Source organism: Zonotrichia leucophrys, chromosome Z, assembly GCF_028769735.1.
Source record: "Zonotrichia leucophrys gambelii isolate GWCS_2022_RI chromosome Z, RI_Zleu_2.0, whole genome shotgun sequence".
Taxonomy (NCBI): domain Eukaryota; kingdom Metazoa; phylum Chordata; class Aves; order Passeriformes; family Passerellidae; genus Zonotrichia; species Zonotrichia leucophrys.
In genome coordinates, this window is record NC_088200.1 from 57,169,758 (window position 1) to 57,196,576 (window position 26,819).

Genomic DNA, 26,819 nt, shown 5'->3' on the forward strand with positions numbered 1-26,819 from the left:
ATTGTTTCTGCTTGTTTTCTGCCTGTTGCACTAGAAATACTGAAAAAGTAGTGCTGTACTCTCAGAGCTGTACTTGGGGATTCCAAGAGCCCCCCTCATATCTCAGCTTCAAACTTCTGCATGGCTAGGACAATGTTTCTGTTTGTGTTTTTCCTTTGTTATCTCTGGGAAACACCTTCATTCTCCTTTTAAAGTGTACTCAGCTCCCCTAAAGGTCTGGCTGCTTCAGGAGCCCAGATTCTGCCATCAACATCTCTTATCACTGTACTCTAAACATGATGCTGCACTGGTCACCATAGTAATACCCTGTCACTGTGAGTCTTCCATGCATTTCTCATCATGCAAATACATTTCTCAATTTTCTTTTTTAAAACTGAACTGCAGTAATCTAACCCACAAATGTCTTGGCATGATCACACTATTAATCACTGACATTGCTTTTTAGAAGCCTGGCATCTTGTTTCATCCTGTGTTTGCAGTTTGCTCTTTGATATTAAAGCTGGCTTGTGAGAAGGGAAGAAAGGTGGGATGGCAGCTTTACTACCCTCCAACTCTTTGCCCACTCAAGGCTGCAAAAGCTTATGGAAGTTCTATGCCACTGAAATAAACCTGCAGCCTGCAGATCCTCCCCCACGTGTTGGAAATGCGGCACAGATGGAGCTGTACTGTCTGTGGGGATTACATACTGGGGAGAGTGGCTGTGCACAAGAACCCTGTCAGTATTTAAACCCACTCACTGGAGGCTCATGGGGCGAGTGGGTAAAAAAGAACATAGAGAAGAGTTATGATATCCCAGTCTTGGGCTAGGGCCTGTCCTGGGCAGGCAAGCATAGATTGAGAGGTTTTCTTCTGACCAGAGACAGAAGAACTTCTGGAGAATCACAGTGGACATGGATTTCCTAGCACCTCTAGGAAGGCCATAAGTGGGGATGAAAATAGATTTTTAATGGGAAAAGACAGGAATAACCCCAAACTCTGTATGTTTTCTGTTCGTACAGAATGTGAGTTACAATCCAGGGACCTAAAAGGATCAGACCACATCAAATGGAAATAATGTCTGTCTCTTGCTACTGTTCTCTTCAGGTCTGCCTCTCCTCAGCTCCTATTACAACTCTTCCACGTTGCACCATTCGAAGGCTATGCATATTACCAAATCAGAAAGTGCCAAAAATCATTGTTGAAATAATTTCTCCTTCTCAAAGGAGAATCATGTACTGTTTTGTATTCAGGAGAGTTTCAGGTTGTTCAGTGTCCATCTGGCATTAGACATGGGGCTAATGAGGAGAAATTACTTCTGAGATCACTTACTCAAGTGTAGGTCTCTGAGCTCTCACAGATTTCTTGATTGCTGTGGTTTTTTAATGATAGTTGAGCATTACATGTATTTTAGATAACATGGTAATTGAGCTGGTACTGTTGACTGAAGAGGCTGCTGTAATGAAGTCGTGGATGGCTGCTCAGTATGCAAATGTCATAATGACACTGAACTCCGGAAAGCGAAAAGCACCCATATGGGAACTGTTTGCTGTAGCATGCAACAAATCTTTGAACTGCCCAGTGTTAAATGAGCCAAGCTGGATTTTTAAATAAATGGGTGTAGATTAACCATTAGATTATTATCTTCAGTAATTGATTAAATTCTACCCCATGGCACTCAACAGAATTCTCTTGGACAGAAATTTGGACTCCCCAGGAGAACCCCTTCCCACTTTAACCCATCCCATGCAAAGAGAAAGGTCATCCTGTAGGAATCTGCTGAGGGATTTGTTCATCTCCAAATGAGGAGCACAGAACAGCTGCAACCCCAGCTAAGATGGCCCCAACATTGTTCTCAGTCCAGCCAGAGCCTATTGAGCACATTGACAATTTCATTAGACTGGAGATAAATGTGAAGATCTGACTCCGTCTCTACATGTAATGAAAATTTAATTTAAATGTCTTAGGCATAAATTTAAATGCAAAACTTTGTATCCACAAACTTGGTTAATTTACATTAGGGGCTTGATCTGATTTCAGAGATTGCTGGCTAAACCAAATATAATTGGTTTTGCCATGTAAACTGCTCACCTTCTCCAAAGTCCTTTACTGTTGGCCTAGTTTTCTCCCAGGTTAACAGTGAGGACTAGCTCTCCAAAACTACCAACATAGTGCTAATAAGGTAGCATTTGAGGTACAAATAAAGAAGAAAAATGTTAAGAAAAAAATCCAAATTTCAAAGCAGACTAGTGCCATGGTTGGTACTTCACCAGTTCTTGTAGTTTTACTTTTTGTTCTCATAGAAACATGGCACACTTTCATTCAAGCCAAAAACCTGAGGGAATCTAAAAGGGATTTAAGAATGGAAGCGAGGTTCTAACTCAATTTTGCTTCTTATTAAAAAAAAAATTAAAGGCCAATATATTTCAAAAGGGACTAAAGGTATTGATTTAAGAAACCAAAACGAGATGCCAGACTTCTAGAGTGATTATGCAACGCTTCTTATACTGCATCAATTTGAAATACCCCAAGTCGTTAATCACCGGTGACTAACATCATCTTCAAAGTTCATAGAAGGAATAAATGTGTTGCTGTCCATGGCTGGGAACCTTAGCAGACTAAGATTCATTAATCAGAGCTGTCTTTTCCTCAAGGAAAATGACAGCTCTTATAAATTTTATCTGTAGTTTTCATACGTGTGGGTGATTTGGCTGACTTATTAATCCAGGCAGAGATTGTTAATCAGTGGATGACTGCTATGCCTGCCACAAAACCATGATTCAGATTTGCTCCTTTATGGAAATGCCTGATTGAAATAATAGTATGTCTTACATTAAGCTGTAGCCTTCTTATTTTGATCTTTGTTTTCCTAAGAAAAATGGCTCATGTCTGCCTCCTCCAAATCTTTGCTTTTCTTTGCCAATCTCCAAGACATTCAGCAATAAAGTGGCAACCTCTGTCTCTAGCTGTCACGAGGTTTATGACAGCAGGTGGCTGGGTCAAGAGACACTACATCACTGTAGTCCTCTTGATGGAAAGAGCTGCAGTCCTTACTAAACCTGGGAAGGAAGAAGGGGTACAGGAGTCAGGCTTTCACTTCCTTTGTTAGGCTGAGTGAGTGTGTCATTGCAGGAAATTCCTTTGTGGCCAATGCAGAAGGATTTTAGATAGTCAATTACAGACCTCCTGCTGAAATGTTTGCCCTTTTCCCACTCAGAAAGCTGATTTATTTCTTTGGTTTTGAGTGAACTAGTTCTTCTACAGTTGTGTAGAAAAACTATCCATGTGTGCAGTTACAGAATGGTACAGACACTGTAGAAGTGAAGAAGACTTAGAAGAGGTAGTTAGTATTCAAATCTTGGTATTCTCCAGTATAAGCTACTGTAAAAAGGTCAGTCATAAGCCTGAAAGTGTTGCAGACTTTGGTACATGTTGTTGGACAAAGGCTAACCACCTCAAATCAGCAATTCCTTTACTAAAGCTATTAAAAAGAGATATGAAAAAAACTCACCCCAGAACTTTCTGAGCTTTATAGTGGCTACATTTTAGAAAAAAGCCTTCATTCTAAATGTCTTTTCAAAACCTGTCATAAATTCACAGCTTCAACTATATCATAGTTTAGCATACCTTGTTTTGAAAGTAAGAGGAATGCACTAGTGTCAGTTTGAAAATGCAATAAATCTAACAAGCCAGGTGGCTTTAGGTCACGGCACATAACCTTGAGAATGCCACATAACCTCTTTGGCTCAATAACAAAAGGGAGGACACCCAAAGGGGGGGACACAAACAGAAGGGGGGACACCCATTTCATTTCCCCTACCAATGCTTTCAAGTTTCCTTCAAAAGAGAAGTGTGTTTGCAGAATATCTGAAAGTGATAAGTGGGGAATTGACTTTTACATACACCTAATAGATTTTCTGTAAAACTTAAGAAAAAACAAATCCAAACTTCATATGCTCTTTCCTCCACTTTCTTTCTTTGCCCTCTTTCTCCCCTCCTACAGACTTTCAAAATTTGTTTTCATTTTTTTCCTCCTTCTTTGCAGTATTCTTCTCTCTCTTAGGACTAATTTGTGCTTAATTTTCCCCCTGTTTAGTTTGCCTAGCAGATCTCAGGGTGCCTATCTCCCAGCCTCCCTTCATTCCTCTTGCACAGCCCATTTCTTTGCTCCTTGTCCATTCTCTTAGATAAAAAAGAAAAATACTATGCAGTATCAGATGATGGAGAAGTGGAGGAAAAAGGTAAAGATTTATGGGTAGGTTCAGTGATTATAAGGAGGAATACAGTCCAAACACCTTCACTGTCAACATCTACAAGAGATTTGCCTTCAATTTGAGATGTCTAAGACTGTCTTTGGACAATTATCCCACAAAATTACATCAGTATCTCATCCAAAATAAATAGCTACTTTGGTGACTTTCACTCACCATTAAACATTTCTCTATGTCGAAGGTTCTGTCTGTTCCTTCTTCCTGGTATACTCTTCCAGGTATATGTCACAGAAGGAGGAAACTTGTTCCCTTGTGAGACAGGGTCACAAAGATCAACCAGAAAAAAGTGATTTACAGTAAAGGGCCTTGCCTTGCCAAGTGCCTTGCGAAGGTGGCTATTTTTCACTGAGTCACATTATCTATCTGAATGTTAAATTAAAAAAGGTAGTTCCTAGGTGTAGGCACAGCTCTTGAAAGGTCCAGGTCACTAGCAAACTGGTTTAATCAAACAGCTTTAGACATCCTGTTTGCCCTTCACATATACATACATTTGAATCCTTTTCAAATCTGGAGTCTCTGCCTAAAGGTGAGTAGCTCACATGCTTCTGTGGAACTTCATGGTAATTAGGTGGTGGTGTTAGTAGTTCCTGCTTCAAGAAAGGCTGTGAAAATCACCCACATGATGCAGATTCAGGTATTTCACTGGGTGGTTCCTGTCTCTTAGCACAGAAGGTCTCATGCAGAATCCCTGTAGCTCTTTCAGTCACAACAGAAAATCCCATAAAGTCCCTTCTAAAGCTGGTCAGGACGTGGTTTCTCTCTGTGCCTGCAGGTGCAGCCTGTTCTTGCTGTACTCAAGTCCAGCCATATGATGCAGCTTTTTCATCATGGACTATAACTATTTCTTCAGAGTGGGGTGGCTGTTTGTGGCTGTGGTTGGCACAGTATGAATATGCCAGTCCCCCAAATGGATATGATCAGAAGGTGAACATATGAATTCCTGAGGTCTTGATGGCAATAAATTATAATTATTATTGAGCCTTTTTTACTTCCTATGTCGTTTTCCTGATTCCTAGATCAACAGCATACTTTACCTCAAAAGCTGCAGCAGCATCTGGAAACATTTGCACTCCAGTACATCTGCTATTGTCACTGATCTGACAAACTTTAGCTTATCATTAGGATGTTCCCCTATGTTTCCAGCCACAAGAAACCTGATCATAAATTTAGAAATCCTATGGTAGACTTTCCTAACTACTTGTCCAATTCCATATGGATGAATTACCAGGTGTCCACATTTATAAGGAAAAATGCTTTCCAACAGCGTACTGAACACGTCCATCTACTTCCAAGATAATTAATTAATCTGTTGTAATACCATTGTGAAAAATGCTATAGAGAAGCCTCGCAAAGAATTGGAAAGCTTAGGAGGGAAAGTCTAAGGATGCTCAGGACAGGTTTTAAAAGGAGATTGTTAAAAGCCTCAAAAATCCCCATGCCGTGCTGAAGATCACAGCATGTGCTAATGTGTCTTCCTATGGAAGAAAGTATTTGCACTTCAGCACAAAAGACAATAGGTGATGTGGGTCAGGATCAGCCAGGATGCCAGTGGTTTTCCTGGCCAGTCCTGGCTCATGTTCAGCCAGCTGTCAACCAGCACCTCTAGGTCCTTTTCTAACAGGCAGTTTTCCAGCCATTCTTCCTTAAGCCTGTGGCACTGTGTGGGGTTGTTGTAACCCAAGGACAGGACCCAGCACTTCATTTTGTCAAGCCTTATACAGCTGGCCTCAGCCTATCAATCCAACCTGCCCAGATCCTTCTGCAGAGCCTTCCTGCCCTGCAGCAGATCAACACTTCTGCCCAAGGAGACATCTATCTATCTGCAGGCTGACTGAAAGGACACTTACTCCCTTGTCCAAATCATTGATAAAGATGTTAAACAAGAGTCACCCCAATAGTGAGCCTAGGGGAAAAGTGCTTGCAACCAGCTGCCAGCTGGATGTAACTCCATTTGTCACCACTCTCATGGTCCAGCTCTTCAGCTAGATATTTAACCAGCCAAGAGTGCACCAATCCAAGCCATGAACAGCCAGTTTCTCCAGGAGAAAGCTGTGGAAAATGGTGTCAAAGGCTTTGCCAAAGTTCACAGAGACAACATCCACCGCCTCCCTCATCCACTAAGTGGGTCATCCTGTTATAGAAGGAGATCGGGTTGGTCAGCCAGGGCCTGCCTTCCCTAAACCTCTGCTGGCTGGGCCTGATCCCCTGGTTGTCCTGTATGTGCTGCATAATGGCCCTCAATGTGATTTGTTCCATTTGGTCCCCTGGCACCAGTGTCAGACTGACAGGCCTGCAGTTCCCTGGATTGTCTCTCCAGCCCTTCCTGGCAGTGGGTGTCTAGACTAACTTCTGGTCACCTAGGACCTTCCTCTTTAGCCACACCTGCTGGCAAATAATTGAAAATGACTCAGTGACTCCACCAGCTCCCTCAAATAATTGATGGTACCTTGGGTGGTACCATCTGGTCCCATGGACTTGTGCTTGTCTGAGTGGTAAATCAGCACATGCTGGATTCTCAGGAAGAAATTATTTTTGTCCCTTTTTCTAAATGTTCCTTTCTCCTGAAGCCTGCTCCTCTTTACAAACTTTACTTCTGGCTTACCAGCTCTGCTTTTAATTTTGTATAGGTTGCATGGAAGTGTGTCTGCAATTGAATTGCTGGAATTTAAGTATTGATCTTTGTGGTTTGTATTTGTGTAGTCGATCAAAAGACTGACAAGTGTTCTTGTCAGTGTTCAATGTGGCAAACTAGAGCCAAACTAAAATTGATGGTCATGAAGAAGTCAGGAAGGTAAGCACCAGTCAGGAAGAAAACTTTCTCCTCAGTTTCAATGCAATATCTATAGGTGACAGTCACAGGGACCACACATTGCCTTGCACAATGCAGTAGACTGCTGATAACTTTCCTCTTACTGGAGCAAGCTCCAGGTTCTGAGAACAGAATATCCAAGATGAAGAACTCCTGGGACCTGAGAAGGAGTTTCTGTTTTGCTTCTCCCTGCTGCCCCCTGCCCTCAGTATAAATTTTATAATTTAGAAGTATGTATATTGGTAAAGCTTTTGTGTTTAAAACCCAGATCATTGAAGGGATCTAAGCTGTGTTTATGTAAGGACTAGTTGCAAAAGATTCTTATTTCTTGAGTCACTAAATCCCTCACTACTTCTACTTTTCTATCTAATGCTCATCTTTGAAACATTAAGAGGTTTTCTGGTGAGGAGGACTTCATAACCAGAAGTTTCTAATTGCTAGCTAACAGTTACATGCTCTGGCAAGAGCATTAATGTTTCACTTACCAGAGGAAATATTTGTAAGACTAGAGATACTTAAACGTCTGGTATTTGCTTTTTTCTCTTTTACAAATGATTTCTGAATCAGTTTGTCTCATACAGTTCAGTGGATTTGACTAGGGAATGAACTTGATTTATTTGACATTGAGACCAGAGAGAAAATGAAGGATTTTTTTTCCATGGGAAATGGAGGACCCTGAAAGGCAAGTAACAGTGACGATTGAACAGCTCAAGTGGGTTGGAATGATTGAGGGTATAGTTAAATATTTATCACTTGGGTTTAAACCTCTCTGAATTTTATAGTATCCTTAATTCATAAAAAACAATTATACAGATCAGTTTAGGAATAAAACTGTTTAGCTAGAGACTCAGAAAATGCTTTATCAACTCTTTAGCAAGGACAACAGGGAGAAAGATATCAACTCACCAAACCCAAAATATTAAAGGTTATTGAAAGAAACAGGAATTACCTACTATTCTATAGATGCAGGAGTTTGCACAACAGTTATGGTGTTAAAAACTTATGGTTATTATGCTTATGCTCAGGTAAAATCTATAACAAAATACTGAACAATATTTCAGAATGTCAGAATTTGGGAAGCAGTGAACCTCCAAATAGTCTCTTGCCAAGACAGTTAGCTAGTTGATTGGCCTGTCACCTATGCAGCTGTGTCTGTAGGGGGTGGTAGCTCACAGCTCCTCCTGTGAAGGACCTCCAGGTCTTTATTTTTAGATCAGAGGATTAATAGACCACATCTCTGAAGCCAGAATATTGCTGTAGTGAAATTGACATTCAAATGACTGTCTTCCAGTGGTTCCTGGGCAACAGTGAAGTTATCATTGAGTCCTTAGGATGACCATGCAGGATCTATAATGTAAGAATGGCAGTGCTTGGTCTGGGGATAACTAAAGAAGCAACACAGCTGCACTACCTTATCCTCCTTTGTGCAGGGATCTTGAGTGATCTCCAAATGCCCCTTCCAACCTCACACATTCTGTGTGTGTGTTCTGATAATGCCTATATCTTACAGACTGGCCCATTAGAATATGGTGCTTAAATTTTGTGCCTGGTGCATATGTGTATAAGAAATAAGCTGGTCAATGCCGGAGCTCTTTGGTTTTAGGCTGCAAGATGTTTGAGTCCAGCCCTGAGATCTTTAATTTCTCCATGATTCTCAGGGACCAAAGTGAGGCTGTAGTTCTCTAAATTATCTTTCTTACTGTTTTCAAAGACAGGTGAAATAATTACTGTTCTCCAGTACTGGGGGACTTGCCTGGTCACCATGATCTCAAAAAGGTGATAGTTGGGGAGTAGCCTTGCAATGGCATCAACAGACTCTCTCAGCACTCACAAACAGTCTCATTCACAGACCTACAGAATTGATGTAGCTCTTGTGCTCTGAGAAACCACTGGATATTAGTTCTCAATATTTCTCTTCCTAGACACTTTATCATAGTAAGTCTTAAATTAGAGTAATTCTGTCCTTTATTTTCCTACTTTGTGCTTTATTAATTTTATTTGCTACTTTTCTGCTTTGCTTATGAAAATGTGTTGCTTTGTTGGGTTTCTAGTAATTTCTTTGTTTATACCATTAACATTCTCATGCTGACCAGTTCCTTTTCACTGTTAGAAGACCTAAAGAAAATGAAAAAATACCTTCTTTTACCTGAGATGTCTGGGGTGCTTTTTTGTCAAGAAGTTCTCAGATTCTGTTCCATGAATTGTTTTAGTGAGGAAATACATGTTTTGGGAAGGTAGAGATTCAATTTACCCATGCTCACATCATGCTCTTATTTGGGTGAAAATTGTGAAGACTAATGCATGTAAAGCGAACTTCAAGATTCTTTTAAATGCAGTTTCTAGTTCTCCTCAAGTCACTCAGAAATTCAGTCGTTTGACCACAGCTCACTGACTGCAATGCAAACAAAAAGTTTCACTTCTCTTCTAATATCCAGTGTTGTAGTTCAGAAAAGGCACTCTAATTGTGATATTAGATGTTTTTGTCACTGGCAAAGCTTATATTGCAGAGACACCACTTATGTCTAACACACACTTTAATGGTACTGCCGAAGGCATTAGCACTGATGTTGGGTGATGAGGTTGTGAAGAGAGCAAACTACTGCTTGTGCTCTGAGGGTCACAAATCTTGTCACAGTGGGTATATTACCGTAAATTGTTGTAGTAGACATGGTCGTATCATCTTGATTAAGGTGCCATCTTCTAAAAAATTCTATAGCAAGAGAAAGTCAACACCTATACACCATGGCCTTAATGCTTTTCCCAATTGGTAGTGTTTGGTCTGGAAACACTAGGAAAAAACAAGACAACCCAACAAGAAAAGCAGGCATACAGTTTATAATTTCCTGCACATACTTATAGTTTGTTACTTTTTCTTCTGGATACTTGAACCCCAGTTCCAGGGGTCAGGTAGGAAGCCCCATTATTTTCTACAACACACAACAAAGTAATTTGTGGTTAAACTGGAAACAGAATTTATATTTCAGATAGACAAGATGCACTCATGTAACTGCATAACCCCTGAACTGAAACAAAGCAAATCTAAAATGCTGACATATTTTCCATTAACTCAGGCTTAGCATCTGGAAAACATAGCTCCCAGAGCCAAGCACAGCCCCTGTCTTGGCACACAATAAAAGCTCAGTAGTTTGTAGAACATGGAGGGCTTGTGCCATATCAGATAGCCCATTTCCAATGGCATTTTTAGACAAGGTGGAAGATTGTCTCATGGCTCATTCTTTGTTGGAAAGGAAGAAAGGAAAGAGGGAAATATGCAGATATTTTAAAGGATCACATTCAAAATATGTGCATATTTGAGAAGGTGAAGATTGGTTTGGTGTCTTTAGTCTTTGGACAGGTGAATTTTTAAGTACTTGCCTTTGCAAGTTAAACGTTCAGCTGTTTGGTACAAACTTGAACTTGGCATGGGCTTCCCAAGCTTTGTGCATGCTCTTTGACCTATGAATTCACACCTTCAGGAAGACAGGATCTTGTCATTTTATCAGTCAGGAGTGTTTTGAGCCACCTATGCTTTGATACAGTGTGTCTTGTGACCAGCACTCTTATTAAAATTTCTCCTTTCACCGAGCTCCTACTGAAGTTTCCACTCTGATCAGTTGGAAAGACACCTGTGCGCTTTTGAGGAAAACCTTTCAGTGAGAAGAGGTGGCTTGGAGCAACGCACAGGTTGCATCCTGTCTAAAAGCCAACCACCTTTGCTGATGTCACCTGCTGCTCACAAGTTGCATGGATTTTTCAAGGCTGGGCACACAGCCTCTACTGCTACCCCTACTCTCTGCTGGTGTGGCCTCACCTTGAGTGTTATGTTCAGTTCCAGGCACCTCAATGTAAGAAAAGTATCAAGCCATTAATATCCAAAGGAGGGCAGTGAAGACAGCTTTGAGGGGAAGCCATTCCAGCAGTGGCTGAGGTCAGTTGGTCTGTTCAGCCTGGAGGAGACTGAGGGGGCACTGGAGTTTCCAACATCCTCACCAGGGGAGACACATGGGCAGGCACTGATCTCGCCTCTGTGGTGACCAGTGACAGGACCGGAGGGAAAGGACTGAAGTTGCGTCAGCAGTTTAGGCTAGGTATCAGGAAAAGGTTCTTCACCCAGAGGGTGGTTGGGTATTGGAACAGGTCCCCCAGGGAAGTGGTCACAGCACCAACCCTGACAGAGCTCAAGAAGCCTTTGGACAATGCTCTCAGGCACATGGTGTGATTCTGTGATTCTCAGGGGTGTCCTCTGCAAGGATGAGAGAGTTGGACTCGATGATCCTGATAGCTCCTTTCCAACCCAGCGTACTGTGCGGTTCTGCGACCGGGACATGGCTCGGGCCCAGGCCTGTCGGGGGCTCCGGACCCCCTTTCGCCGGCCCCGCTGCCCGGGGGAGGGAAGGAGGGGGCGGCCGGCGCCGTGCCCGGGTGAGCGCCCCGCGCGCATGCGCCGCAAGCGCGGCGCCCCCGCTCGGCTCTGCTCGGGCCGCACTCGGCTATTTCCGCCTCTTTGTTTTAAACTCCGGGCCGAGCCCTTTAAATCCCCCGTTTTTCTTTTTAAAATTTTCTTGGGAAAGGGAAGAGGGGCCGGTGCTTCCCTCCGCCTCGCGTTTCCGACTCCTGTGCTCTCTGCCCTGCGGTGGCGCTCGGAGAAGGACGGGCCGGGGAGCGGAGGGTCGGCGGCGGCGGGGGGAGCCCCCGCTGTAGCCCCGAGCGGCGGCCGCGCCCCCCCCCGGTCAGGTCAGTGCGGGGCCGGGGCGGGCGTGGGGGTCCCGGCCTTGCCCCGCCGAGGGGCTGAGGGGCAGCCGAGGGGCTCGGGGGCGGGGCGGGCCCGGCGCCCCCCCGCCCGCCTGCGGGGTATTTGCGGTGTGGGCTGCGGGGTGAGGAGAGGGTGCGGGCCGAGCGTCTTCTCCGCCCCGACGGCTTAGGGGGCTGCGGAGGAGCGGGCTGGGGCTGGGGGGGCCGCGCTGGAACTTTCGGGGCGGGCGTGGGGTGGTCGCAGGCGGGGTGGGGGGTTTTGTGGGGTTCCTCTCCCGAAACTGTCAGGGAGTCTCCGTGGGCCAGGGGAGCGACTGTCCCTGTCCTGCCGCGTGTGCCCATCGCGGGGGAAGGAGGCTCTCGGTGCTGGGGGAAAGGCAACCCGCACACCCCCCGCCCCACCCGTTCCTGCCCGCGGGAGGAGTTGCGGTTCTGTGGAGGGGCCTGGGCAGGGAACAGAATCCTACGGCTTGGGGAGAAGGGGTCTCTGAGTGGAGGGGTGAAGATGGCGTTTCCAGTAAGGTGGAGATAGAGGGGACACGTCCCTTGGGTGTGCGACTTCAGCCGTGCAGGTATGTGGCTCCAGTGTTGTGTATCTATGATATGAAGTTGTGAGAAATAGGAAATGAATTGGTACTCGTAGGTAAAGTACAGGGGCTTGTTTTGCAGTCTATAGTATGTAGTCTGTTTTACAGTCTAGAAACAAATACACATGTGTGTGCACACGCACACGTATATACATGTGTATGTGTTCAGTATTAAGAAATTTGGAAAGTTTTCTAAACCACTGAGTTCTAGTAACTTGTGTCAAATTTGGCCTTTTAAGTTGGTCACTTCTATCCTCAGAGTGTTGGGTGTTACTTCAGTGTCCTGTGTGGAAAGTTTTGCATGTCCCAAAGTTTATAAGGTTCAAAGAGGTTTGATTATTGAGGGTTATCAAGCGCTTGGATGTTCTTTTGCTGCTTCACATATTTGCAATTTCTCCTTTTTTTCTTTCTTTTTTTTTTTTTTTTTTTTGCTTACAGAACTGTGCAGGCTTTCTGTCAGATCAGTTTAGGCTCTTCCTGCTTTCTGTATGAAATGCATGCCTCTGAAAAACCAGTTCAAGAAATTCTGGTTTATTACCCCTACATCCTCTGGAATGTTCTGAAAATATTTTCTTTGGTGTTTTTCAAAATAATACTGTGTATTTTCTTCCAGAGTATCACAGAAGAATTAAGTCCATGGATGAAAAGCTTTGAATTTAAAAAGAAAAAGTTGAGATGAGCCTTTATATTTAAGGAGCATCCCATGTATTTGTCCTCCATTATAGATTGTTTTTGTTTATACAGAATGAACAATTAAGCATGTGGTAGCTGTGTTGTTAGGAGTCATTTTAGTTCTAGGTACTGTGCTGTTAAAAGATTATTATTAGTTATTTTGGGGTAGGATACTTGTCAAGTTTTCTATTCATTCTTTTAGTAGCAGATCAGATTAGAATCTCAACTGTGGTACTCATCATGTGTCTCATAAAGGTGCTCTGAAATTCATTAAATTCTTTTGCGACAAGGGGAATAGAAACAGAAACTTTGTACACTTTCAGTAGCATTACTATTTCTTTTGAAGCTGTACTTGTAGACAGTTTATAATATGTTTAAGGGAATACAGAAGCTGTGCAGAACCCAAGATATGTGGTGGAAGCACATAGGATGCATTAGAAGAGGGTCATACGACTTTCTACAGAAAGCTTGGAAATATAACATTTCATAAACCAGTTCTGGAGGAAAATTTATTAGGTTTCTTTCTGTGGGCTGATGTGGCTGATTTGATCTTGTTACTCTGCTGTCACTGTTGGAAATCAAGACTGAACACTTGTAAATGTTACAATAAAGTAGACTAAGAGTTTGTAATTATCCTAGCCGAATAGTAATGCCAAGAATGGCAGAAATTAATTGCCATGGTATGAAAGATTTCTGCTACTAAGAGGTTGTAAAGTACAGCTTTTAGTTGCTGCAGCTGTCCTGGTCTTACATCTCCTGTCCACTTACATGATTTAGAGGAGGTCATCTCAAAGCTTTATATTTGAGATACAGGTAAGTTTTCTTGTCGAGAGCCATTCTACGCTTACTTTAATAGCTTTCATTTCTTTTTTCCCATAAGGCCATTCAATACAGGTAGTGTGGCCTTTTTAACTTTTATCATGTAATGAACTCCCAGGACTGAGATAATTCTGGATAAAATTCCTGAACTCTTTGGGTGACACCGTGAGAAGAAGTTGAAGCATTTCCATTGAAACTCTTAAGTGGAGCTACTAAGCTCTGAGCTGCAAAGTGGCTGTGGACATGATGTTTTGAAAAGCATGCATGTTGATAGCCTTTCACTGTACAACTACTGTTCTAAATTACAATACTGGCTTACAAGAAAGTACAAGGACATCTTGTATTTTATACAATAAATATTTTCTCTACTTCTTGCTTTGGAGCTGTTGTTGTTTGGTACATGTATGTAGTAAGTCAGTAGTTACTAAGTGGGAATTTGTTTTGATAGTAGCATTTAGAGATGCAGTTGATTTAAGACTGTCAGCATTCCTGAGAGGCTATTAATCTGAGCCCTGGTCTCTTTTTGTCAGTGCTACTAAAGATGTTCAGTGATTTTTAAACTCTGATTTGCTGGGTTAGGTTTGTTGTTATATTTAAAGGAAATGGGGAGGAAAACCTTCTCAGGGCAGTTTGACAGCAGTAGGTTAGAAGCCAGGCAGAAGGTGCCCATGTCTTCTAGCTTACACAAGACTTATTTGGAAGCTCTGTCTGGAAGTAGTTTTGCATTACTTACACCACCCTTCTTAAAATACAAGCTTGCTGTATTAGACTGCTAGTTTAGGTGGTATGTGAAAGTCTTGCAAGCACTACAAGAGAAAAAAGAATCAGGTTATTCTGTGTTAAAAGCAATCTTACCTATTGTGATATGTAACACATTTTCATTGCTAACTGAAGAAACACTATAAATAGTGGTTTGTTCTATAATTGCTCTGAGGAGCCTAGAGAAAACTTGCTGCTTTTATTGAAATTCATACTGTCATAGCCTGTTTGGGTTGGAAGGGACCTTAAACGTAATTTTGTTCCAGCTTCTCTGCTGTGGACAGGGACACCTCCCACTAGACCCAGTACTCCGGGCAGCATCCAAATTGGCCTTGAACACCTCTAGGGATAGATCCACAGCTTCTCTGGGCAACCTCTTTTCAGTGCCTCACCACCCTTACAGCAAAGAGTTTCCTTGCAGTCTAAACCTCCTGTCTTTCACTTTGAAGCCATTCCACCTTGTCCTGTCAGTAAATGCTCTTGTAAAAAGTCCTTGTCTTTTCTTGTAGACTCCCTTCAAGTACTGGAAGGCTGCTGTTAGGTCACCCTAAAGCTTTCTCTTTTCCAGGCTGAGAAACCCCAGTTTGCTCAGCCTTTCCTTGCTGCTCTAACCCTGTGATCATCTCGATGGCCTTCTCTGACTCGCTGCAGCAGGTCCATGTCCGTCCTGTGCTGCGAGCCCAGAGCTGGATGCAGGGTTAGGGTTAGACCCATGTGCGGTCTCACCAGAGCAGAGCAGCAGAATCCGCTCCCTGGCCCTGCTGGCCACCACCAGCAGCCCAAGTCCTTCTCCCCCGGGCGGCTCTCCGTCTGTTTATCTGCCAGCTTGATTGCCTCACCAAGGCTTCTAGGTCTGGACGCAGCTCTGAGCTCTTGCTCAGGAGTCCCTGACCTTGGGAACCTCCCTGAGCACCTTGATCTAGTGCTCACCCTCACACTTACCTCAGTCACTGCTGGTGGTGCTGCCTCATTGTCTGACTGAAAATTAGCTTTTCTCAAGTCAATTTTACTGAATAAGTGCATCTGTACTTAAATCAACAGAATATTAAATTGAAATGCTCAGTGTGGTGAGAACTAATTGGACTGAAAACCTTATGTGCTACTGTAGTTTGACTGAAGTTTGTAGAGACCTGAAGTTTTGCAATCATACTTAAGAGCCAGCATTTTAGGAACAAATAAACCAGCAGTGAGTTCTTCAATGACATTATTTTCTTTCCACGCCTGCCTTTTATCTCTTTAATCAGAAACAATACTTTAGACTTGGAACTTCACACTATATGTAGGAACTTAAGGGTCTCTTTATTCCTTTGACAAACACAACATGTACTTTCCAAAAATAGGGGGTGGTACAGATCATTAAAAGTAGGGGGAATGACAAACTCTGGTGGGCTCAAGTTACTTGTTCTTTGTGCCAGAAAATGAGTGTTCTCACAGTTATGACTGCCTCTTTCAAATCACAATTTTAAGTTGATGGAGCCAGTGGGGAAATTGTTGAGGAGGTGGGGGTGAGAACTGGAGTAAATCAAGCTATGTATGGTAGCATTATGATAGTGCAGGGATTGTAAGGAAGAAATATGCAAGAGTGATAATCGGGGTTTTTTGTAGTTTTGTTGCTAATAGAAGAACTTAAACTAGCTCTGACACTATTTTTCATCTTTGGAAAGTGGTATGGAGAAGACTTACTCTCCCTGCAGATGTCTATATCGGATGATCTTAAGAGATAACTATTTTGTATTCTGAATTTTTAACTGACAGTAACTTAGAACTTTGTCTACATTAAAAAGGTTTGTGTTCTGTCAGCAGTAAGGATCCTCCTTGTTTGATACTGAGACTGTCCTTATTGCTGGAAACTGTTGATTTATGAATAGCATTAAGTTAATTTTGATTTAAGACAGAAAGCATTCTGTGTATGTTTGGTGTCAATGAGAAAATGCTGTGCAGTAATTAGGAGAGGAAAAGTTAATTTTTTAGGTTCATGGAATGAGTTTGTTATTTGCCAACTTGCAAATCACTGTTTTGTCAAGATTTTTCCCTTAAGAACTTTTTTGAACTCTACATAACGAGACAGCATACAATGCCTTCTCTAGTTGATTATTATCCAGTAACATCACAATTATTATATATAATGCATTTTTTGTTTGAATTATGATTATATTATACCAGTACAGGTCATCTTTGTTATTCTTTTACAATATGCATGTAAACATTACAGTTTTTGTAATCATGAATGTCATTTTTTCATGCAAATGTGTCAGTGCAGTGTTTGATGAATTTTCAGGGAATGTGTTATGCTTTATAATGTTTTCTGGTTTGTCGCTTGAAAGAAGAAGCTGAAAGATACAGTACAGCTGGCTAAGTTAGAAATTTTTTATTTATGAATAATTGTATGTGACACTTACTGTTGTATTTTGACTATTGAGTATAGACACTGGCATAATAAAGGCCATGGATCAGTTGATTACTTAATTAAAGGACATTGCCAAATTTATTTTAACTGACTAGACAAATGTTTTTACAATAAAAAATTATTTGTTTTACTGTGCAATGGCAATCAGTAGAAGAGATCTGAGGAACAGGATTTTTTTTTTGTTTGTTTTGTTTTATTTGTTTTTTCAACATCTTATCCATACAAAGTACCATCTTTTGTTCCTTCAGAGTGACTTTTCCCAAAATTTGTTGGAACATGGAGACATTTAGAAGCTTAAGCTTTGTCTTGGCACTAACATCAAGGTGGTCTGGGATCCTAACTCCTGCATTTCAAATGATTGTATTTCCTACCTTTTTGTTGTGATAATAACTGGATTTTCTTTTATTTACTTTTTTCCCCCTAATATATAAATTAATTTCTGGACACAAGGACTCAGATATTGATATCAGGATTCAAAATAGGAAGAGGTAAGGAAATTTTTTATGTGCTTTGTAAGTACCTAATCGTGCGTGCTGCTAGAAGTGTATATATGCCCCTGTTCCTACATCCAAGTATTTACATTTTAGAATGCAACTTCTGTTAAATCTATATCTGTTAAAGATACTTCTAATAGTATTTCATCGCTTCAAGAAAGTGCTAACACACTGTATTCAAACCCATCTTCCTAATGCTTGGAAAGATTTTCTTTCCATCTTGGAGTCCTTTTCTCTGAGGTCTGAACCCCACACCAGTGTACAGTGTTTGCCTGGTTGCTTCTGTCTGTACTCAGGGGAGCCCCTAAGTACAGGGGCTGTTTGCTGTCTGTTTTTGAAGCTTTACCAAACCTTTTTTAGGAAAAAGCAAGCATAACTTGTTAAATGCTCGCTTAAAATGTCTTACCCCTATGTGCACATTGTTCTTACCACGTGCAAAAGACTACACTTGTGGAAAAGTTCCATGGTGCGGAAAGTGTAGTAAAAATTACATTCTTGTGTGAAATCTGTGGCCTTAGAGAAAAATGTTTACCTTTTTTAGTAACATTTGCATGGATTTATGTAATTTGTTGAATGAAGTTAGTAATTAAACTATGTTTTCCTGTAGCACTTGCCTTAAACTAATTGCAACGTAGACTTCCATCTTAAATCAATTTATGCTTTAAGATCATGCTTTTTTCTTGAGGTGCCATAAGATGATGATTACTTCACAGATATTTAGTTTGAATGTTGGTAAAATAAAGTTCTCTGATTTATGCTTGTTCTCAGATAAATTGCAGATGGACAGTATTTTTCTGTTTTCCTTTGAAAAATCCACATAGGCCTTTTCTGTGACTGAAATTACTGCTTTTTCATATCATGTATTCTTGCAAATAGTAGTGTTAGACTTGGTAGTACCAAAGTAATTTATTTTCATATCAGTTTATTAGTTTTCTGTTTCTAGTCTTGTACTTCTCTGTCTAGACTGGCTAGAATGAAGTAGAAATCACTCCCAAGATCAAGCTATTCTGCAACAATTTCAGAAGACTTGTATTTATATTGGTAAAATACTTCATTTGACATTTTTTGACCATTGGCCATAGGAAAAGTAGCCTAGTATTGTAAATGGCACCACACCACTCCAGGTGGAGCGGTTTTCTTCTCTTCACTTTCTTGCTTGTGAGATTCTTTCAAGTTTTTTAAAAAGTCACCAGAACTGATCTATGTGGTATTAAGTGAATCTTGGCACTTCAAGGTTTCATTTTACTGTCTAAGAAATACATAGGTGTAAAAAGTACTGTTTCAGTTGCAGTAACTTTTAATGTAACATTTTAGGGATAACCATAGATAGTGCCACTGGAAATTGTTTATCTAAATATGTTTTCTCTAATCTGTAGCAGTTATTCAAATTATGTAAAGTTATTTTATCCAGACAACAATAGGTCTTGAGTTCTGTGGTTATGATTTTATCACTAAAAATGGCTTGAATTTGGACAAAGTTTTGCAGATACAGGGAGTATAATATTTTGTTTTGTTTCCCATTGATTTTGTTTTTTCTTTTTTTTTGGACAAAGATGTATTTTACCCTGGCCTTTTCTCTAATTTACTGAATTTGTCAATGCTATGGGTTGAAAATAATTGTAGGAGTACTTATTTATATAAGCTATTGTGTGATCAAATATGTAAATCGATTATGGTCTTCTTTTGCTGTTTCCCTTAGGGAAGAGAAAGTACATCCTGTCCCCATTCTTCAGTTCCACTCTCCATCACTCCACCAAGTGGGTCAAATTACTTTCATAGTGGAACTTGATGTACATTTCCAAAGCCCATGCTCTGTCAGAGCATTTGTTCTCCAGTCACAAGCATCAGTTGCCAATGAATTGAATTTCTGGAGATGTTTGGAAAGTGTCTTAAGGGGTTTTTTTTTTTTCCCTTAATCTTTAGGATGGGAAATCCAGGGTATAAGTAAATGCAAAAAGTTTCTTGAGTCCCCTTCTGTAGCTTCCATTATTAGGCCTGATGATACCATAGATATATTCACTGTAAGAGTGAAGAGAAGGGAAAAATGAGCTGCTTTTGCTTCTCCCCCAGATTCCTTAGCCATGTATGGTTTCCCATAAGTAACCTTTTTTTCGACTTACTCATCCATTATCGCCATCTGCAGAGTTTGACAATTTTAGCATTCAAATGGAAAAAAACCTCCAAATTCAGCTCTCTTCTCCCGACTTTAATCCAAAACCAAAGGAATGATTTTCAAAAATTTTTCCTCTGAAATGAGGATCTTTCTAGTATGAAGAGACCTATACATGGTAAATCCTGAGAAAAGAAAGTCTTTGAGATGCCCAGCATTTGCTTTGTGAAGATCGCTGGAGACACGGTCCTTTCTGAGCTTGTCAGCCAAACTTTTATTGGTGCATGCTTGTTGTGATGAATGTTGTGTTCTGAAGAATGGAGGGAGACCAGTGTCAATGTGGGTGTCATCTATTAAGAAACTATTACATTTCTAATAAAATTAGTAAGTTATTTTGGTTGTCTCTTATGGCATAGTTCAGTCACCAAAAGCAGGTCTTCATGAATTGCAGAGGACTAAATTCAAGCCTACAGATACTACTAGTAGGCTGCAGTAGTTAATAACTTGCAGTGGAAGATTTTATTTTCTTTTTACTGCATGTCATACATTCATCTAGCATTTGAAATTTAGGGGTGTATGAAAGAGATTTGGCTTTAAGAAATTCCTGAGGGTAGTTCAAAAGTATATCTAGAATGCAATTATTAAGATAAGTAGCAGAGATGATGTTTATTTATTTACTTATTCCTTGCATGGACTGTCAGGGTCTGTTTACGCTGAGCCTTTTCAGAGAATAGTTTATTTCTATAGTTTTTCAACAGTTTGTATCAATGGGCAGCTGAAAAGTTTTGGGTGGTAATGACTATCTCTTTGGATGGTAATTGGCATTCTGTAAGTTCAGTGATGTTTCTAATGATGGATACCTTTTTTATACAGACTAAGCAAAAGATAATTATAAAAAGCTGTAGCTCATCAATGACTTGCCAGTGCTTTCTTTGTATTTTGCTGCTTTCTGATATTAAACTGTGGATTATAAAAGTTTTCAGTATATCAGAAAATCATTATGACCATCTGAAATGCTGTCATGACTCTTCGCAGCAAAAAAACCATTTCCATTTTAGTAATTATTTTAGTCATTATTTGTCTGCTTTCATACTAGTTTTCCACATAGGTGTTTTTACTTCATTTCACCTGTCTGTTAGTGCTGTCTTTTTTACTTGAAATTGGCAAGAGGTAACTGGTTATTCGGTTTCTTTTTGGACATCTTTATTTTCACTAACAATTTCCCATTACCTATAAAAGTTGACATCAGTGTCTTGTTATAAGGGATTCTGAGAGTTTTGTGCAAAGATCTAAATGCAGAACATGTCTTCAACTCTTTTTTGGATTAAAACTAAACTATTCCAGAAACTGTAGAGTACCATTACTAGGACTGGATAAGGAAGAACAACCTAACTTTTGCACTGCTCAAGTATTATTTTCTATATTTCTGACTCCAGAGAGACAGCCTTCTGTCTGGACAAATGACAAAAGGCAGGACTGGAAAGGGAAACTTGTACTACCTGGATTATGTGGATCTTTTGTTAGTGTTGCAGCAGGTGCTGAGGTGCTTTTAAGAGAAACTGGTAACTAAGTGCTTACCTTCTCTGGGATTCAGTTAACCAGCTGGTATTTGGCAATTTAGCAAGTGTTTCCTTGGCTACTCTTTCCTGATTAAACTACAACTCTTAATGAACTAGGGGAAGGAAGTACAGACTGTCATTTTGGCAGATCTTAATAATGTATGCTGTTAAAACAGCACTTGAGAGTTAATGTCAGGTGGGTTGGTGGATGTACCTCTTCTTTCACCTGCCTTTTTCCCTGAAGTTTCTCCTTGCTCTTCTGCTATATGAAGCCTGTATTGCCATAAAGTTGCCTTCATCATTAATTTCTGGTAGTATCTGTTAAAATAAGCACCTGATCAATAAGAAGGTTTTGCTTTCAGGTGGTCATCTTCAGCAAGGGGAGTGGGCAGTTCCAATCAGCAGTTTCTAAAATTGCAGAAGTGAATGTGTCTAGGCTCTTGCACAAGTGAAACGAGCCTTGGGTGAGATTTTGTTGCCTTAGTAATTTAGACCTTTCAGCTCCTACATACTGCCAAGCAAATTTTCTCAATTTTAAATAAACCAGCAAATGTCACATCATGGCAGTGGTTAGGTCACTGCAAAGAATTCAGATGTAAGTGCTGAAGTCTCTAATGGTGTTATGGTTCACTGTGGGCAATGTTCTTCATTGACACTGACGGACAAAATAGTGATGGTGTAATGGTGTCACTCTGCTTTTTGGTCAGAGTTTGACAAAGTATCTGTTAATGACTTGATGCAATGTTTAGAATGATTGATATTCTATGTTTACTATCAGGTTTTCTTGAACTGTGACACATTATTCAGTTATGCAATGAAAAAAATTGTTACAGTAAAACTTTGGAAGTATTTTCTTTCTGCAGCGTCTACAGTGAAATATAAAAACAAACCCAAAATCCACAAACCACTCAACAAACTGAAACTAAACCATCAAAAAACCTCAAACCAATGCCCAGCGAAACAGAAAAAGTTTTGATAAGTGTAGATATTTTTTTCTGTAAAGTATCAATTTCATTGTGGAAGATAATGCATGTTTTCATAATGCTAGACATTTTACTTCTTCCCTTTGTTCCTACTTGCATGCAAAACACCAGATCTAATGCTGAAATGAAAGAAGAAATGAAAATAGAATGTGAGTGCTTTAAAGGTATCATTCTTTCTACAAGTGTAAGTTTTCAAATGTTGTTGTCCTGCTGAGAACATTTTGAAATGGGAAGTGGAGTAATTCTTATTGCTGAAATCATTCCGACTTGGAAGTGTAGTAGTTGTTTTACATGAGCACACATAGCAGTGTAAAGAAATTTCAGAGATGCCTGGCTCATGTCTCTCTAATTATTTCATTAAACCTGCCGCAAGCATGAGCAGAATCTTTCCTTCACATAATGGGATCAATCCTGAGTACAAACATAGTAAGAAAAATTATAGAAAAAAACATAGTAAGAAAGATACATGAAATGTGAGAGACATGGTTGATGAAATCTAGTTATGAATGTCTTTTGTGTTTTGGTAGAAGATACTATGTGCTGTCTGAATGGATACAGCACCTAATTGCTGAAAAATTGTAAATAAAGGTTAAAAAAACGCTCTTAGGACAGCTGGGTTAGTAGTTTAGAGCTGTTCTTTATGTTCCTATTTTGATTTAATATGGTAAAAGTGGTATGTTCAAAATAAGCTCCGATCTTAAAAGCTAGAGTTTTACTGTATTGGAAGGGTGGTTTCGTGCTTATTGAATGAGTCTAGAGGTTTTTATGCCCTTAGTCCTCCTTTGTTGAAACTGTTGTTTTTCACTTTCCTTTTTATTACCTGTCAATGTGCCCATTTCTTTCCTAATTCCTCTTAGATACTCCCTCTTCTGCTATAAGCCTACATGTTTTTGTCACTCTGTTTTGGCAGCCTTCCTTTTAGTCTGTTTATATTGAGGGCTATTACTTGACTTCAGTATGCATTGGTACAAAGGGAGAAAAGGAGAGTTCTGCTAAGTTTGATTTGCCCAGGTTACTTTTTCTCCCTGCCTTTGTAGGGGTGACAAGTAAGCACTTCATTCATTCATTGCCCTTGATTCTGCGGAGGACAGATGGGCCTAAGGGGTTTTTGTGCAGCTGAGGAATAGTGTCTCACATTTTTTGGACAGTTCTGCTGCTCAGTTTCAGGCTGATGGAAATGGCGTTGGACCTTCACTGCTGGCTATCTGCTGTCTTTCAAGGGAAGTTCATCACATGCCGTGAGTGGTACCTAAAAAAGACTTAACCATGAAAAACATATGTGCAGTACGAGGCCTGTGGGGTTGACACTGAAGAGGGGTCTGCTAGAATAGGAGGAGTGGATGCTTCTTCATGACACATGCAATCTCAATAATAAGTGATGATTTTTTCCTGGTGTATTATTTTGCTTGCAGTGACTGACAAGTGTGGCTTTATCCCAACTGTTAATGGATTAATGTATCATTGAAATTATTTGTAGGTCTCCTTGTTAAAAATGGGAAGCTTTTAATAGTGTATTCTGGCATATATTTAACAAGGAGAAGTCTTCCAGTCTTTGTAAATAACTCATAAAAACCTCTTGTGGTTTAACTCCAGCCAGCAGCCAAGTAGATGCCTGTATTATCAGCACTGTTCAGCACATATCCAAGACATGGCCCCATACTAGCCACTCTAAAGAGAATTAGCTCTGCCCTATTCAAAACCAGCAGATTCCACCCCTTATTCCATGTTGTTTACATCATGCTCAGGTCCCACACTATTCCGTACAAGCTCATTAACCACCATTCCCCTACCCTCTCTTTGATAAAACACCCAGATGTCATTCCCATAGTCTGTGGACCACCCCTGCAAAATGTCCGTAATATATCCTTTGATTTTGTGTAGTCCATGACTTTGGGCTCCATCTGTTGTGGTAGTCACTGAGGACAGGAGAGGAGGTGTGTTGCATGCAATTAATTTAGTCCAATTACTGGGGACCAAAGCCAACTCAGATTGTGTCACTGCTGTGCTTGGACTTCTGGAAGGCTTCTCCTCCATTGGTTTGAGTAGTTCTTGTTATATTTGCTTCTGCAACATGCAATTCAGATAATGGATTGTAACAATTTAATGATACATCCATTATAATCTTCATGCCTGATCCTTTTGGGTTTATAGGTGTAATATTGCAGTGAAATCCTCTTCTTGTCCCCAGCCTTGCTGCAAGGGGTTTCCTGTTAAGGATCCACTGTAAGGATCCATCGTAGGCCTTCCTGGGGCAGCAGGGACACAGCCTGCCTTACCATGGTCTTCAGCACAGGCTGCAAGGGACTCTAGTTCCCCTACTCCAGTGTGGGGCCCCACTAATGGGTAACATTGTCCAGCGTGTGTCCTTGCCATGGGTTGCAGTTGTCCATAAACTGATCCAGTGAGGGCCCCCTGTGGAGACGCAGGTCCTGCCAACAAACCTGCTTCAGCGTGGGTTTCTTACAAGGTCACAGCCTTGTTAAGTCATCTGCCTGCTCTAGCAGGGGATTCTGTATGGGCTGCGTGGATCACTCCTCCACCATGGAGAACACATCCCAGTCTCTTCAGCTCATCTTCAGACCAAAGTTGAGCCTTTCAGCACAGTGGCACTATGCTGGCCATCTGCCAGTCCCGGTACATCAATGTGGTGTTACCAAGGTGTTCCAAGGCATAACTCAGGAAGGTGAGAAGCAGTGCAGCAGTACAGAAAGCAGTGAAAGCAAAAAGCAAGCTCTAGCAAGCACTGGGCTCTTAATACATATCAGAAAAGCAAGCCCCCAGGCAAGCACGGGAGGCTGCTGTTTATCAGCTGAACAGTACTAACAGCTATTCAGTCTAATACATCCCAATAGAATCTGTCCTTATCTTGAAGCCTTTGTGATGGTTTAAGGGTGTACTCTGAAAAAACTCATGAATTTAGGTAATGATAATGACAGTTTAACAGCGAAAGCAAAAGCTGTATGCAGAAGCAGAGGAAACAAGAAAACAAATTCACTACTACCCATGGGCAGTTGTTCAGCCATCTCCAGGAACAGGGCCCCATCACTTTTAACTGTCACTTGAGAAGACAAATACCATCATGCCAGATGTTTTCTGTGTTCCTCTTTCTTCCCCCACTTAATACACTAAGCATTTTAACAATTACATTTAAGAGAGGAAAAAAAGATGGAAAATGTTTTCAAAAACCAGAGTTTTAAGACTTCTGGTGAAGAATTGAGGGAATTAAATGCTAAAAAAAATGGAGGACTGAACAGCTGTGGATGGAAAGAAAAATAGCTTTTGTGCTCTATTGGTTAAACTCCTGCTGTAGTATTTAATATAAAGTAAATAATGTAAACAATTTGTTTGTTTCTCATTGCCAGATACGAGGATTGTGTCTGGAGTAAGAAAGCTGCTGCAGCAAGAGTTCAAAGGAGACTAAGTTTGTTGTATCATTGCTGCAGTTTATATCAGAAAGAGCAGAATGTCAGAATAATGGGAGAAGCATATGAGCAGAGTGCATCTTAGAGTCCTCCCAGGCTTTCAGGAACAAAAGAACAATTTTGCAAGGCTTCTTTATTATTTGAATTATATGGTAGATCGATAGCTAATTTTATGTAATTTACTGTCTGTACATTTGAATCCACAAAGACTCCAGAATACCTGCTAACCACTTGCAGGTTATGGAGCAATTCTAGCAATGTTTTTTTGTTATTGTTGTAGCAGCACAGATGCAATTATTCGGCAGACCAATGAAGTTGAAAGCCTTAGTCACTTAATTTTTTAAACCAAAGGATCTGTAGTTTCTCAGGGCCTTTCAAATCTTTGGATTATTTAACCATCAAGTGCTACTATCTGGGCTTAATCTACATGGGAATGTGAAAAAGTGATTGTTGGTAAAATGTGTCTTCAGTTAAATTGTAGTACCCTCCTGCTTCTTACTAGCTGGTAGCTTCTGGCCTGTCACTATGTATTTCTGTTTTAACATCTCTTATTCCAGGTCTTCCAGTGTACCTGGACCAATAAGTGGAGTCAGGTGACTGAAAACCAGAATTTTAAAGGACCTTTTAATAGATAGCTAGAGGAGTTGTCTTAGGACAAGTACATGAAGATTCTTCCTCTCTATTTCAGAAATAATTGATAGAGAAAATTGTTGTTTCTGATAGAGATCTGTGATGAAAGATAAAAAAATCCTAGTGCTCAGTTTATCATACAGTTACTTATTAGGGATATATGTTTTTCTTGTCTTTGTTAATAAGTGGTTGATTTCTGGGGTTATACATTTAATTTCTTATATAACTAGACATTTTTATTGTATCATTAGGATTTTTCAACAGTGGAAGTTAAAACATACATGTGTAAGTAGAGGAAGGCAAAGACCACCAAACCTTAAAGATTTTGAGGAGCTGATGGCACAGATCCATGAGGCTTCTTGCTTCTAAGGGGAAAAACCTTTCAAGCCCTGGTTTTCTTGTCTGGATGGAGTCAGAGCAATCAGTTCAAATGTACACCATCAGATTCAAATGACAGCTGAAAGTAATTTGTTATTTTGAGTTGTCCATCTGTTCTGCAGAGGTCTTCATAATGAATGTAACAGTCTGTTTCAGCTGTGGTTAAGACCTTAAATTACTTCTCTGAAGTG

At 40.5% G+C, this 26,819-nt stretch overlaps 1 protein-coding gene across 4 annotated transcripts in view; it reads left to right on the top strand.

The window, feature by feature from the left end:
• The first annotated feature begins 11,526 nt into the window (after positions 1-11,526).
• The window catches only part of PCGF3 (polycomb group ring finger 3), a 50,679-nt gene continuing 35,386 nt past the window's right edge, over positions 11,527-26,819 (top strand). For 2 of the 4 annotated variants that reach the window (XM_064736254.1, XM_064736257.1), the window contains exons 1-2: positions 11,527-11,790; positions 17,503-17,540. The gene's annotated coding sequence lies outside the window, so the exon portion shown is untranslated. Of the gene's footprint in view, positions 11,791-12,120; positions 12,381-17,502; positions 17,541-26,819 lie in introns of those variants that run through there. The other 2 variants (XM_064736253.1, XM_064736259.1) reach the window with 2 other exon arrangements.